General features: G+C 36.9%; 1 protein-coding gene across 21 annotated transcripts in view; it reads left to right on the top strand.

Moving 5' to 3' along the window:
• Window positions 1-509: 509 nt before the first annotated feature.
• The window catches only part of JAKMIP3 (Janus kinase and microtubule interacting protein 3), a 100,664-nt gene continuing 87,972 nt past the window's right edge, over window positions 510-13,201 (top strand). For 20 of the 21 annotated variants that reach the window (XM_087964271.1, XM_087964289.1, XM_087964287.1 and 17 more), the window contains exons 1-2: window positions 668-870; window positions 1,010-1,294. The gene's annotated coding sequence lies outside the window, so the exon portion shown is untranslated. Of the gene's footprint in view, window positions 642-667; window positions 871-1,009; window positions 1,295-13,201 lie in introns of those variants that run through there. The other variant, XM_087964272.1, reaches the window with a different exon arrangement.

Genomic DNA, 13,201 nt, shown 5'->3' with positions numbered 1-13,201 from the left:
CCTATTTTCCTCACAACAACCCTATAAAGTGGGTAGGGCTGAAAGAGAGTCATCCAGCTGACTTTTATGCCTAAGGCAGGACTAGAATTCACAGTCTCCTGGTTTCTGGCCTGGTGCCTGAACCTCAAGACTCAACTGGCTGTTTTTGCTTTGTTTTGTTTTTTGGGGCCAGCAAATTTTCCTTTGTGAGTGAAGTCAAGCAATATTTAGTAACAACTTTTGTTTTGTTTTTATTGAATAAGCTCACGTCTTTTATTAATAGCCCGGACCCAGGTGGGCTTGGCATGAGGATTTCTCCCCAACGTGTGTGTGTCATCATTCCTGGGTTGAGATAAACTCCAAAGGGGCTGTGGAACATCTCAGCATCAGCATCCCTCCAACCTGCGTATGTGCTTGGCAGCAGGAAAGAGGGAGGTGGGGTGGTGGGAAAGAGAGATCTTGGTAGCCTTGGCAACGCCCAGAGTGAAAGCAAGAATTCACACCCTGCCCAGGATGCTTGAGAAGAATAGTGCTGCCTATTTTTCTAAGCAAACCATCCAGCGAACGACGGCGTGGCTGCCTTGAGAGCTTGTTGCTCAGTGCGCAATGCCCTCCTTCAAAGTGGCGTTTTGCTCCCAAAAGGGAGGGCCGACTTTTTTGAAGTGAGCTCCTCCGATGACGTGCCTAGAAGCTGCTGCCTAGCTGCAGTGTCACTGCAATGGCTGAGGGGCTGGGGCTTGGATGCTTACAATGAGCTCATTTTCTTCCCAGGAGGAAGAAAAGCAAGGATCGGTGGGGGGGCTACTACAAACCTTCTTGTGAAAATTCCTTTCTAGCTCCTTCCTTAGTTCACCTGGCCTGAGTTCTTCCTTGTAAGGCTGTGTGTGCAGGGTGAGCAGATTTTTCTTTAAAAAAAAAAAAACCAGGAAAAAAAAAGAAAGAAAGAAAAAAGAAAACCCTGCACGGTTGATTCTCAGCCCTTTCTCATTTTTCCTCCTTTTCTTCTCTCCTCCTCTCAATGCTTTCTCAGACTGGCTTGCCGAATCACCCTCTCAACTATTTGGAGGATAAAACATATAGCATCTGGAGCAGTCAGGGATGGAGCGGACCTTTTGACTTGATTTTTCAAAATGACAACATGAGGTAAATGGCAAAACGTCCCAGCCAAAAACCAAAAAAAAAACCCAGCAACTTCAAATTTGCAAACTGTGCTAGAAACAGCCGACAGGTTCTAGGATGAAGCATACCGCAAATGCATGGACTGATACTATCACCAGGTAAAAGCAAACAAGGAAAGCTGGAGCATGCCTGTAAGGTTAGTTTCCATACTGATTTGTGTCTCTTTCTTTCAAACGGAGTGGAATTGGTAATCTCAGCACAGTGTTATATAAAACCTTTTCTTGTGCGTTTTTTCCCCCCCAGGCAAGTGATTGCCAAGATCCTGGTTTGCATGTACTGCTGGCAAAAATATGTCTATGTAGCAAGTAAAGTAACCTTAAAAGGGTCCCTATTAAATACAGCAAGCTTCTTCTCTTGCCATTGAAATTCATCAAGATGGTTAGGGACTGGAGAAAAGCAGGCCTTTCCAATTCTGTGTTATATTTTATTGCATAAGACAGCTTTATTTCAATACTTCCGACTTAAGGAGTAGGTCGAGTGTACAAGATGTTGCATATACTTTTTTTTTTTTTTTCAAATTAGCATCGATGTCATTATCAGCCTCTGGCAGATTCCAGAGAGCTCTTTTTCCTGGGAACATGACACAGGCAATTCCCTAACACAGCTGACATTCCATTTACGGCCAATGAAACCCACTGGGGGATGAAATCCTAGATCAAAGTGGAATTTCTTATTTCACTGCCTCTTCATCTCTTCTCGATGAAACCCGCTGGGATCGAATCCTAGATTAATGTGGAAATTCTTGTTTTATGGCCAGCTTTTCCCTTGTCGATTATAAATTGCACTTTGACCTGTTAAGTGTCTTATCTTTCAAGCGATGGAGCTAAAAATGCTGTGCTTAGTTTATAGGTAGTCACAGGGTAAAAACCGTGCCTTTTATCTGTGCTACTGTTTTTCTTTAACCTCCGAGCATCCTGGGACTACTGGATGTATGAATTATTCTCTCGGAAGACCTGAACTCTGATGAGCCTAGTTGAGGTGTGGAAAGCCCATGTGTTTCTGAACCCAGTTCTGCTATGCATTAAAGAAATATTTGCAGGAACATTTGTGTGCATGTGAAATAATGCAAGGAGCTGGAGATGAGAGTCGGCAGTTACTTCAAAGTTTAATAACCCTCTCATGCCTGTGTTAAGACAAGGAGGACGATACTAATGAGGAAGGGAAAGGATGGGCCATCTGGAAAAAATAGAAGAGCAATTTCGGAAAGAAGGAATAGCTGTGCAGATCAAACATGTAATTATCAAAAGAAAAAAATGTTAGATTTTTAGCTGCAATCTAAGCTTATCTACTTGGAGGGGGGGAGATTTTGGATTGTGCAATATTGTCTGGAAAACGTTACTTTGGATTTTTTTAAATTTCCCTTTAATTTGAATTTTTGTTATGAATATTGGTGCTGCGCTTCAGTAGATTTACCGTTTGAGTTTTGTTGCCTACAAAGGAATATTTTTGGAAGTTTTCAAAATCTTATCTTGGTATTTATGAATAACATTTCCTGGGGAAATCAAGACATTTATCTTTCAGGAAGACCTAGCAAGAAGCAAATGGGTTTTTAACAGTAACAGCATTCACTGAGCCATACTCTATGTCCCTGCAGTATATATAATCCAAAAGCATATTAGCGTGCCATTTTTTTTATCTATCCTGGTCATTGTTTCTTCCTGCAACATGCATGATCAGCCCCTAATAATGATGAAATAAATATATATGAATGGTCAGTTGCACAGGTACTATTAGTGCAACACAGATGGTGTGTCATATTTTGTTGTTCAAAAACCATAATGCAGAATATAGTGATTTATGTAGTACGTTCTTTTAAAAAGCTATTAGAAAATATTGCTTAGAGAACTCACAGTAACATTACAATCTGCAGCATAGACTTCCACATGATAGATCAATATTGTCTGAATGTTGGTGTTCAGTGCTTCAGGGGATTACAAATATCAGTGCTTATTCACTGCATAATGTGCCATTCAAGATTACTTTTCCATTCATATGTATTTGTAAATATATTCTTCTTTTTGTGTTATGTCCACTTTTCAGAAAGTTTTGTTGGATGTTTTTGAAAACGTACAAAATCTGGTATGCTTTGCTAAAATTCTTCACCTAAATTGCTAACTTTTCTCCTCTCACAAGCGTTGCTTTTACTATTGCAGATATCTGTATTTATAACATAGAGATGCAGAGATGAAATACAGAGATAAAATGTATTGACTCCATGTGACTAATATGTTGGGCTACTGCTAGGCAGCTGCAACTGCCACATGTTAGGGCTGAGATATGGAAAATATTTCTCATCTCTCGTTTCTCTTCAGATATCTCAGAACTATTATTTATCAAAATGTTTTTGAATGACTATTCCCTGAATTCTTATCTTTCATGGCCATGCTAGTTGCTATAAAATGTCATGATATGAGTCATATTTCAGCAAAATCTGAGAGACTCATTTTGGTTTAGTTGCACTAGAACTTACAGAAGCAGTCAATAAATGCATCTAATTTGGAATATGACATCTCCAAATGGACTTTTCCTGCAACTCATGGCCATTATGTTTTATATGTTTAATATAACAGAGACTTTTATTGCTTTATGTTTTAATTCATGTTAGATGGCCTAAAATGCATCTTAATTTACTTGACCTCTGTCATAACTAAAAGAGAACATAGAAATATATTAAAGGAATAATGACGAAGGGGTTTTTCTTCATTTCCTTGGCCTCTGCACTTCTTTAAAAGGTTTTATAAACCCTGATATATTTGACAGACTGTATTTCTTGAATGATGCCATTCTTTTTTTTCCATTTTAAAATTTCATTAGAATTTCCTTGCTTATATTCACTTTTTCTGGAAGATAAGAGCAGATAATGGAAAGAAAACTTAAACCAATTTGCCATGCTTTAGTAAATTTCCTTCATTTAATACCTAAACCTCAAATTCTTACCATGCATCCTTGACTTCAAAAAAAATTATTTTCATTAAACATGATTAGGATTGTGCTATTACAATACAATTCAATTCATTTTGATTTGGATATAAACATTCTTGAGCTCCAGAGCTTCAAGAAACATGTCTTGATGAATGGTTAAGCTTTTGTTGCTGATTATTATAATATTTGAATGTTCAAGTGAGTGAACATGTTCTAATATTGAGATAAAGTAAATAATGAATCCTTTGGTTCTTGAAGATGATCCCAGTTGTCACATGTGCGTTTGAAAGCATTTGAGATCTTACAGTACATATTGTTGGGCCCTCATTCCCACCCACCCCCACACACACACCCGAAATTCCTTCTTTTCTATTCCTAAGCCTAAGCATCCTTTTGTATTATTATTCAGTCACAAATTAAGCCATCTCATCAATTTGTTAAGTGAAAATCTCAAGCTAGTAATAATAGCTCTCACATTTCATGATGAATCTTGTGGTCTTCTATAATACTCAATTCTTCACTTATTATTTAAGTGCTTCTTCTCCCACACTGATTATCTGCTGGGACATTTGGTGACAAAATTGATATTCAGATCAAAGGTAAACCCTTTAGGGTAAAGCATCTGTTATATCTAGGTAGTTCAGATTGCCCTTTTCTGTATAAAGTTCTGAGGGCAAAAAGCATCCAAGGGTACAAATCAATATTATAGTTCTTATGCCAATGTTGGATGGTATTCTCCAACATTGGATGATGGAAACTAGGTTCTGATTCTTTCCCACATTTCTCTCCCATTCCCATAGGTTTTTGACGTCAAGAAATATGAATTTTGTGTCAAAAGGATGCATTTTGTGCAGGGCTAAAGGATTCCTATACCCTATAGCTTTCTAAATCCATATTAGATTTTTTTTAAAAAACAGCTCCAGATTTGTTTCCTTCCATTACTTACAATAGAAGAATTGTTGTGTTAGTGTTTTACTAGAAACAAAACCCAAACTTAGAAAGAACAATAAACACTATTCAAGATGATTTCATCTTGCTGGTCTGTTGGTGGTGGAATACTTAGAAATAAGTTTGCTTGATGAATACACAATTCAATATAATTCATCTGCAATATTTAGCATATTGGTAATTTATTCATTTAAAAAAATATTCCATAAAATGAAACTTTTTTAAAATATATGATTCATTAAATATGAAATCACAACTTTAGTTTAATTCTGCATTTTTTTATGAAGCTAAAAGTTTGTGAAAGCATGAAATTCATAAATAGTATTACTACAACAGCTGCTGCTACTACTACTACTACTCATTGAGGATTTGAATTCAGCAAGAGTCTTTGTCAAAGAATGTGCTCCAGTTCATACACAGAGTACTGAAAGAATATTGAAAATTGGGAGTCTGGTTGCACATTTCTAGATTAACAAAGGTTATTTAAAGGTCCAAGTATTCAGGAATCTTCTAGCAAGCATCTTCTAATTTTTGGCTTTCATAGATTATGATAGCTCACTTCCTGAATAAAAAGAAAGAATGCTAACTAATTAAATGGAAAGAATAGGCTCATAATACAGTTGTCTTGATGTAGAGCCTTAGCTATCACTGAATGCTAACAGATGGTCCTTACATTTAAAGTGTAGTTTCATTAAAAAATAGGTTAGGATAGACAAGCCTACCTAAGGCATGTTGACAAAGAGAGAAGGAAGGAGGAATTTTCTTTTTATCACTTAAGCAAAGAGATTTATTTAGTCCAGACAAGAAACAGATACAGAAGTGATAATGTTCCTTCTTCTCATCTATCTCTACCATTCACCCTATTGGTCATAGATGTAAAGAGCTGATGCATTTTCAACATTTTTACTATTATTATTAGGTTATTAATTTTTACAGTTGTATTGTTCCAGTAGCTGAAAAGAGCATGACTTTGGTATCTTCGCTATAGCATGTTTAAGCATTGGAGTAGTATGATAAATCTTGTTCTTCTCTAAACCCCAACAACATTAAAAATTGTCTAATTTTATACACAAAGTACAGAAACAAGATTGAGGAGCATGTTCTTCATCTTGAAATTCTGATTTCAATTGAATATAACTTTGGCTCTTTGTCTTTTCTGTCGTACATTGGCTTATATTATATTATAGCTGCTTAGAGTGATTTGGTTGAGTTGGATTCTTCTTCTTCTGCCATATCCATCATCAGACGTTAGCAATCATGTTGGCAATCCTATTTTTGTCTACAGCCGCATGAAAATGTGCTGCTGAGTTTTGACCAACCCAGTCTCTCAGATTTTGAAGCCATGATGTTCTTCTTCTGCCTGGACCTTGTTTGCCTTCAATCTTTCCCTGGAGGATTAAGTGAAGTATGCCATATTTTTCCGGGTATCACATCACATGTTCAAAATATTCTTTCTTTTTTTTAAAAAAAATTGAGTTTGATGGCTATAGAAATTGAATAAGTGAATGAATGGATGAATGAATATCAGTGACTGGTTTTTTTTAAAAAAAAAAATACAATGAATAAGACCTTGAGTAATGTATGCCTACATATTGCCAAAAAGGACACTGTGATTTCCCTGAAATGTTATATGCTGGATTGCAAGTGTTGACCCAGATTTGTAACTTGGTATAATTGAAATCCAAAATGCATTATGTGACTAACTAACCAATTAGCCATCCAGGGTCTAATTCTGGATGGGCAGCATCATAGGTCCTCTTGTTTCTTAACAGCTTTTAAAATTATTCTTGCTGTTGCTGCTATTGGATCAATGAATAATACAACTGGATTAACTCATAAATATACAAACCAATGATAGCAGCATTATCAAGATTATAAATGTAATTAGAAATCAGAAAAAATATTTATCAAGTACATACAAGATTGTTAGTTCTACCAGAAAATTCACTATGTGTTTATTGCATTAAATTATATAATAATGAAATTTCTGTTTATTATGATGGTGCACAACTTGAGAACCATTTGGAATGATTATAGGTCATAAGCACACCCAAAGTATCAGAATTAAAACATGATGATAAATTACGGTAAAATAAGAAAATGAATAGAAAGACATGAACAAGATACAGCAGAATAAGAGCAATCAGGCACACTGAAATGCTACACAATACTTGATTATATAACCTAAATACTATATTATATAACCTAAAATTAACCCAAAATTAATTTGCTATTAATAAAGCATGGATTTCACAGCCTGCAAATGCAAACTTAGCAATGGCTTGGGTTGTCTTAAGACCTTGGACTTCCAAAAGGAGATTTACATACGGTCATCCAGGGAATGGCTGAACGGATGTTAAGAGCTTGCTAGGCTTATCTCTACAGCACAGAAACATATGGGCCAGTGATTCAATGTTCCTAGACTGAGAGTGACAAATCCTTTTAGCACAGCCATTCTTCTAAAACTTGCACTCAAATGTAGTTGACAACTGGGTGCCAAAGCACAGAAGAGTAAAGGCCCCATGGATTCATTAACTATAAGCTGGTTAAGATACCAGACTGCTTTTAAGTGGAACTTGCTGTGTTCCAGTTGTATTCCAGCTGGTGCTTTCCTATGTTTGGTACAGCCAGCATCTTTTGACTCAAAATTGCCATTATCTGGTTGTGTCTCAGTAGCAACAGTGCCTTTGGTGCAAAGCCCATTTTCTGAACTCTTGTCTCCCATTTGATGTTTCTAGGTGGATTGAAGTCTGACTAGCAAGATAAAAAATGTTAAACTTTGGGTTGAAGGTTAATTTTTACCCAGTATTGGAAAATGGTTTACCCATGCCCTTGTCTCAATAGTCAGCAGACCTGCTTCCAAAAGTAGAACTACGTTATGGACATGCTAATTGAGGAATTCTGGGAGTTGACACCCTGGGGAATTCTGGGAGTTGAAGTCCATACATCTTAAAGCAGCTAAGGTTGAAAAACATTGAAGTAATTGATAACTGGATTTAGTGGAGACCTGTATGGCCAACATTGGGCTATGTATAAATGCAGTGGGATTGGGTTAAAATGTAGTGAATAATTGCTTCTGAGCTTCTCAAAACATCCAATGAAATTTGGATAATATAGGCATTTTACTTCCTGTGTTGTTGCAGCACAGATCCCAAATTAAAACAAAAATAACAAACAACTGATTAGATTCCTATTAGGACACCAAAACAATTTTTTTATTAACCCTTCCAAAGTGCATGATATTAGTTAACTCATAATTGATTTGTTGTAAATGATCCTTGCAGAAAACAGATACTCCCACCATGGCTTTTCTTATCCAAGTCAGTGTTGGTGATAAAATTAATATGTCATCTACATATAGAAGTATAGCTATTGATATATTTGCCAACTGTGGTGGGTAATGCTTTAAATACCCCACTTTTGCATTAAGGTAATAATTAAATAAAAAAAATATTTAATACAGCCAAAATACACTGTTGCTTATCTTCCTTGTTGGTTACATCTAAAAGATGACTCATAGTATTTCATCGTCCCCTTAGTTTGGTGCTGCAATGAAGTGCATATAAAAGGGTAAGAAGCCGTCTATGAAGATTCAAACATTATGTCAAACATTTCCCCAGGCAATTGATCAACTGACCATGGTGGCGCAGTTGTCAGAATGCAGTACTGCGGACTAACTCACTGCTCACTCCAGGAGTTTGATTCTGAGTGGGTCAAGATTGACTCAGCCTTCCATCCTTCCGAGGTTGGTAAAGTGAGGACAATATGCTGTCTCTGTAAACCACTTAGAGAGAGCTGTAAAGCTCTTTGAAGTGGTATATAAGTCTAAGTGCTATTGCTACTTGAGACTTCCAAGAAGAATGAGTAGAACTGATTTAGGAGCCTGAGCAAAATGATACCAAACCCTATCTAGTAGAGAGTGACCCACTCTGAACCATTCTAGTTCCTTACCTATTGGTTTTTCATCTTCTAGCCATTCCAGAAGTTTCCAATAAATATGTCTAACATAGATCTTACTAATTATATTAAAAGGCACACTTTATGTGAATACGACAGACATGGCTGCTTTAAAGGCACAACTTTCCTACTTTCTTCATGAAAACAGCTACATCTTCTTTGCCTGTATGCCTTCTCCGTTATCAAAGGAGCTTGAAAGTTAAAACAGCTTGTATGAAATCAATGCTTCAATGAAGAGCAGAGAGATATTGAGATATGTAATATATAAAGTCCAAAATATTTCTTCCAACTTATTTTCAGACTGTGGACAGCCCTACTATTTATATCTGTAGAATGTTCACACAAATGACTATATCTTACATAGCAATTTGCTTAGTGTGTATATAGGTTTAAAAGTAAAAAGCTCAAAATAGGAAATAAGATAAATATGCACATTTGTTTTACCTCATTTGAATCCAATTAAGCTATGGAAAGCTGGATGATTTCATGTGAATGTTTATAAAATAAAATCCACTGTCAAATCCAGCACACACAATTGCTTTGAACCGAAAAAAAATTAATCCATCTTAATTTTTTCTTTATTAATTATTCTAATAGCTTGGAGATGATTAAGCTTTTGAAAACAATTGCAAATTGATATCTCTTTCAAGTAGACCATTACTGGGAACTGCAAATTCATATTTCTTGACCAGTTGGGTACAGATAACTCCCTAGGAATCTGATGCTGAACAGTTTGGGTTTGTTGTTGTTGTTGTTGCTGTTGTTATATACTCATTTACATACTTGATTAATGCCTTATATTTCACAATTTTGGTATAATGCTGAAACATAGTAGATTTTCTCTGATATGTATTTTTGCTCTGATATGTATCTTTGCTAAATTGATACAGTTACAGTTGATATGTAATCTTATGAAAGATTGTCTCTTGGAAGTTAAACTATATAAATATCCAGATTGACAGTTGTTCTGTTAGTTGGTTTTCTGGGGATAAGTGATTGGCACTGCAGTATTAGAAATGTTGAACTAGTGAATATTTGATTTCATCCAGAAAAGTTGTTCTTAAACATTTTTATTATGGCCCCTCAAGCAGGGTTGCTAATAGTAGTAATACAAGGAAAATAATAGGTTGGTTTCTGACATTATTATTACCAGCAGCCCAAACTAAATGGGTAATTTTTAATGCAAAGGTTGCTCAGTTGCATACAATTTGGTAGTTTGTTAGGGTATCTATTTTATATGCGCAGAAAGAAAAAGTGGACCATATCAGTAGCCCTCGCTAATCTTCCACCCTTCATACTAGCCAATGTGTATTAGTACTAATTCAAATGTTTGGCTACAACAAATTATGAAATGTATCATAATAAGCACCTAAGAATAGTACTGTTGAATCCGTTCCTTTGCTCCTCTTCAGGCAACCAAATCCTTCCAGCAGCTTAGAAGCAGAGCTAAGGCACAAGACTGTTCCATACAAGATCTCTCATGGATAGAGCCAAACTCTGTAATATTCCTTTGTGGTCATGAGTCCAAAAACAAGAGGATTTTTGAGCCCTAAATATTTGGGACCACATCAGGTTGAAAAACAGACTATAAATGCCTTAGCATTTGTATCATTATGATTACCAGAAGCAGCATCATTCTTATCCCTATAACAGTTTGTTTAATTAGGATATTAATGTGATATATGTAACAGTAAAAGCCATTTCTAAACTTAATAACTAAAAATAAGTGCCCTCAAGTGTTTTGAATGTTGACAACAGCAAGTTGGTTACACTTTTTCCCCTTGATCTTCTTTCAGTTAAATTTACATTTGAACATGAGCTTTAATCTGTGAGATGGCTGCATTAAGAATTTAGAAATCAATTTCTTTCCAAATTGAATTTGCAATAGTGGCAAGTTGAATTTTCTGCATAATTCCAGTTTTATGGATGACCCACCATAAAGTCCTCTTTAGGTATCCCTTCAAGGAAGAAACTAATCAGTGAATAAGACCAGTTTAAAGGGCAGGTGAAACAAGCATCTGTTCTGCTGTTGTTTAAACATATTTCTTGGGAGGGGAGAGAGGGAATGTGTGTGTGTGTGTGTGTGTGTGTGTGTGTGTGTGTGTGTGTGTGTTTATGCATGCTATGAGCCCCTAATATGTATTAGGTCTGTTTCAAAGCATCCCCTTTGCAAGCAGACGAAGCTTTGTCTCCCTCTGGGTGAAAAGTGCGCAGCAGAGCCAGGTGGAGACAGAGGCAATCCCAATGCACTGCCCACTCTGTCCCACCCTCTGTTGGCTTGCCAGTGGCCCCACCAAATGTCAGGATTGCCTGCCTCCCCTTAAAAAAAGACCTCCCCCCCAAAAGCCCGAGTGCTTATTTGCAAGCCCCAAAATAAGACCGGGTCTTGTTTTCAGGCTTGAAAATAAGCACTCAGGCTTTTTTTTCCAGGGAGGTCTAAGACCGGGTCTTATTTTCAGGGAAACACAGTAGTTAGTTAGAACACTTGGATCCTTGAGTTAAACTTGTTTTAAATAAATTAAGTAGCTATTTTTTAACAGTACAGTGGTACCTTGTACTCAACTGCTTTGAAACTCATCAAATTCATTACTCACCCTATTTTGACACAATTTCCCTGGTATACATTGTTTGTTTGGTACCGAATGCATAAGCTGGAACTTGTCGGTGTCTGCTTCCTTGTGACTCACTACATTATTCCTTATGGGAAAAAATTGTTTGGTATTCATTGTTTTTCATGCCTCCCAGAACCAACTAACGATGAGTACTGAAGCCTCACTGTATTTACTTGAGTGAGAAACCATGATAGGCACAACTACCTCCAAATGTCCTCCCCATGTCAGGTTTCTGCTTAGATCTCTGAGGATCTGTATGCAATGAAATAGACATGGGTGTAGTTAGAATGCACCAAGCATGCATTTCATGTAGTATATTATATACAATACAATAAATCTAGATGATCTTTGCATAACTTTGCATTCTAACTATATCCAGGAACTCTGAGAGTTTTATCTGCTTTCACATTTTTATTCAAATATTCCAAGGATGATACTTCTAACTCCTTCTATTGAATGATCAATAGAAGCCCTAAAATCAATACAATTCAATTTAATCAGTGTATTAAAGAGTTATGAATATCTAGGATAACTCAATGTATTACCTAAAAAAGGAGACAAAGGACTATAGAGATCTGCACATCTCTATATGCTAAACTCTACAAATTTGCAAATTTAGCAATAAATTACTGCAACAACTACACAGTACATCATATCAGAAAGACCAAGCAAATGAGATGTATCTGTCCAATTGCCAACTTCCAAAGTTTGGGGGGGAACTGTGGATCACATAAATGGATATGGATATATATCAGGAGTCAGCCTTCCATACTTCCAAGGTGGATAAAATGAGTTGCATTCCCTGCCCTGTGGAACAGCATCTTCTACAGAAATATGGAAACATCTATAAGGGTATCTCTCAGAATCTACTTAAGACATGGTTCTGTTCAGAGGCTTGGCTTAACATGATATAATTTACTAGTGGGCCCTGTTCAGAAGTGGTATGCTGCCGGTGTACACCGGTTCTAGTGATCTGGTAGCGCTGTCAGCAGTTGGCCCCGCCCACCCGGCCCCACCTTTCCTGTCCTATATTTCCTTTGTTTGTAGCTCAGCTGATAGGCGCAGAGCGGATTGCTGCACCTCAGCTGTTTTACTCACCAGTGCTGAAGGTAAGGTAAGTTTTCATGCTTAAAATTCCCCTTTGTTGAATGGTCCACATGCGAAGCGCGTGTCCACAGAACCGGTAGTAAAATAGTTTGAATTCCACCACTGGCCCTGTTGTGTTTTTATTTTATTTTTGTTTTGTTTTAGTATCTTATGTTTTGTGTGTGTGTGTGCAGCTTCCATGCTTTTCTATAGCTACAGAATGAGAGGAGCGGTTGAGGAATCATCTTTGTATACTGAACTTGAGGGAAGAACAGCAGCCGTAGGCCAAGTCAATTTATAGAATGGAATAAAGAGGAGTTAAGTACACACACACACACACACACACACACACACACCATGGTGATTTCATTGAATTTGAGACTGGGAACATAAGTGAAGCTCTCTGGCCCTCAAGGCAAACCTCTCAGATGTCTCTCTGCTGCCTTCACCTCCATCATTAGTCATTAGAGCTAATGGCTATTTGAGGAGACCTGTTCTGGTGCCTGGGGCTTGCATAT

The sequence above is a fragment of the Notechis scutatus genome, chromosome 4 (genome assembly GCF_049901735.1).
Source record: "Notechis scutatus isolate UNSWTSFEM ecotype Mainland chromosome 4, rNotScu1.2, whole genome shotgun sequence".
Taxonomy (NCBI): domain Eukaryota; kingdom Metazoa; phylum Chordata; class Lepidosauria; order Squamata; family Elapidae; genus Notechis; species Notechis scutatus.
The sequence above is the reverse complement of the archived record's forward strand: the minus strand, read 5'-3'. Positions and strand labels throughout refer to the sequence as shown.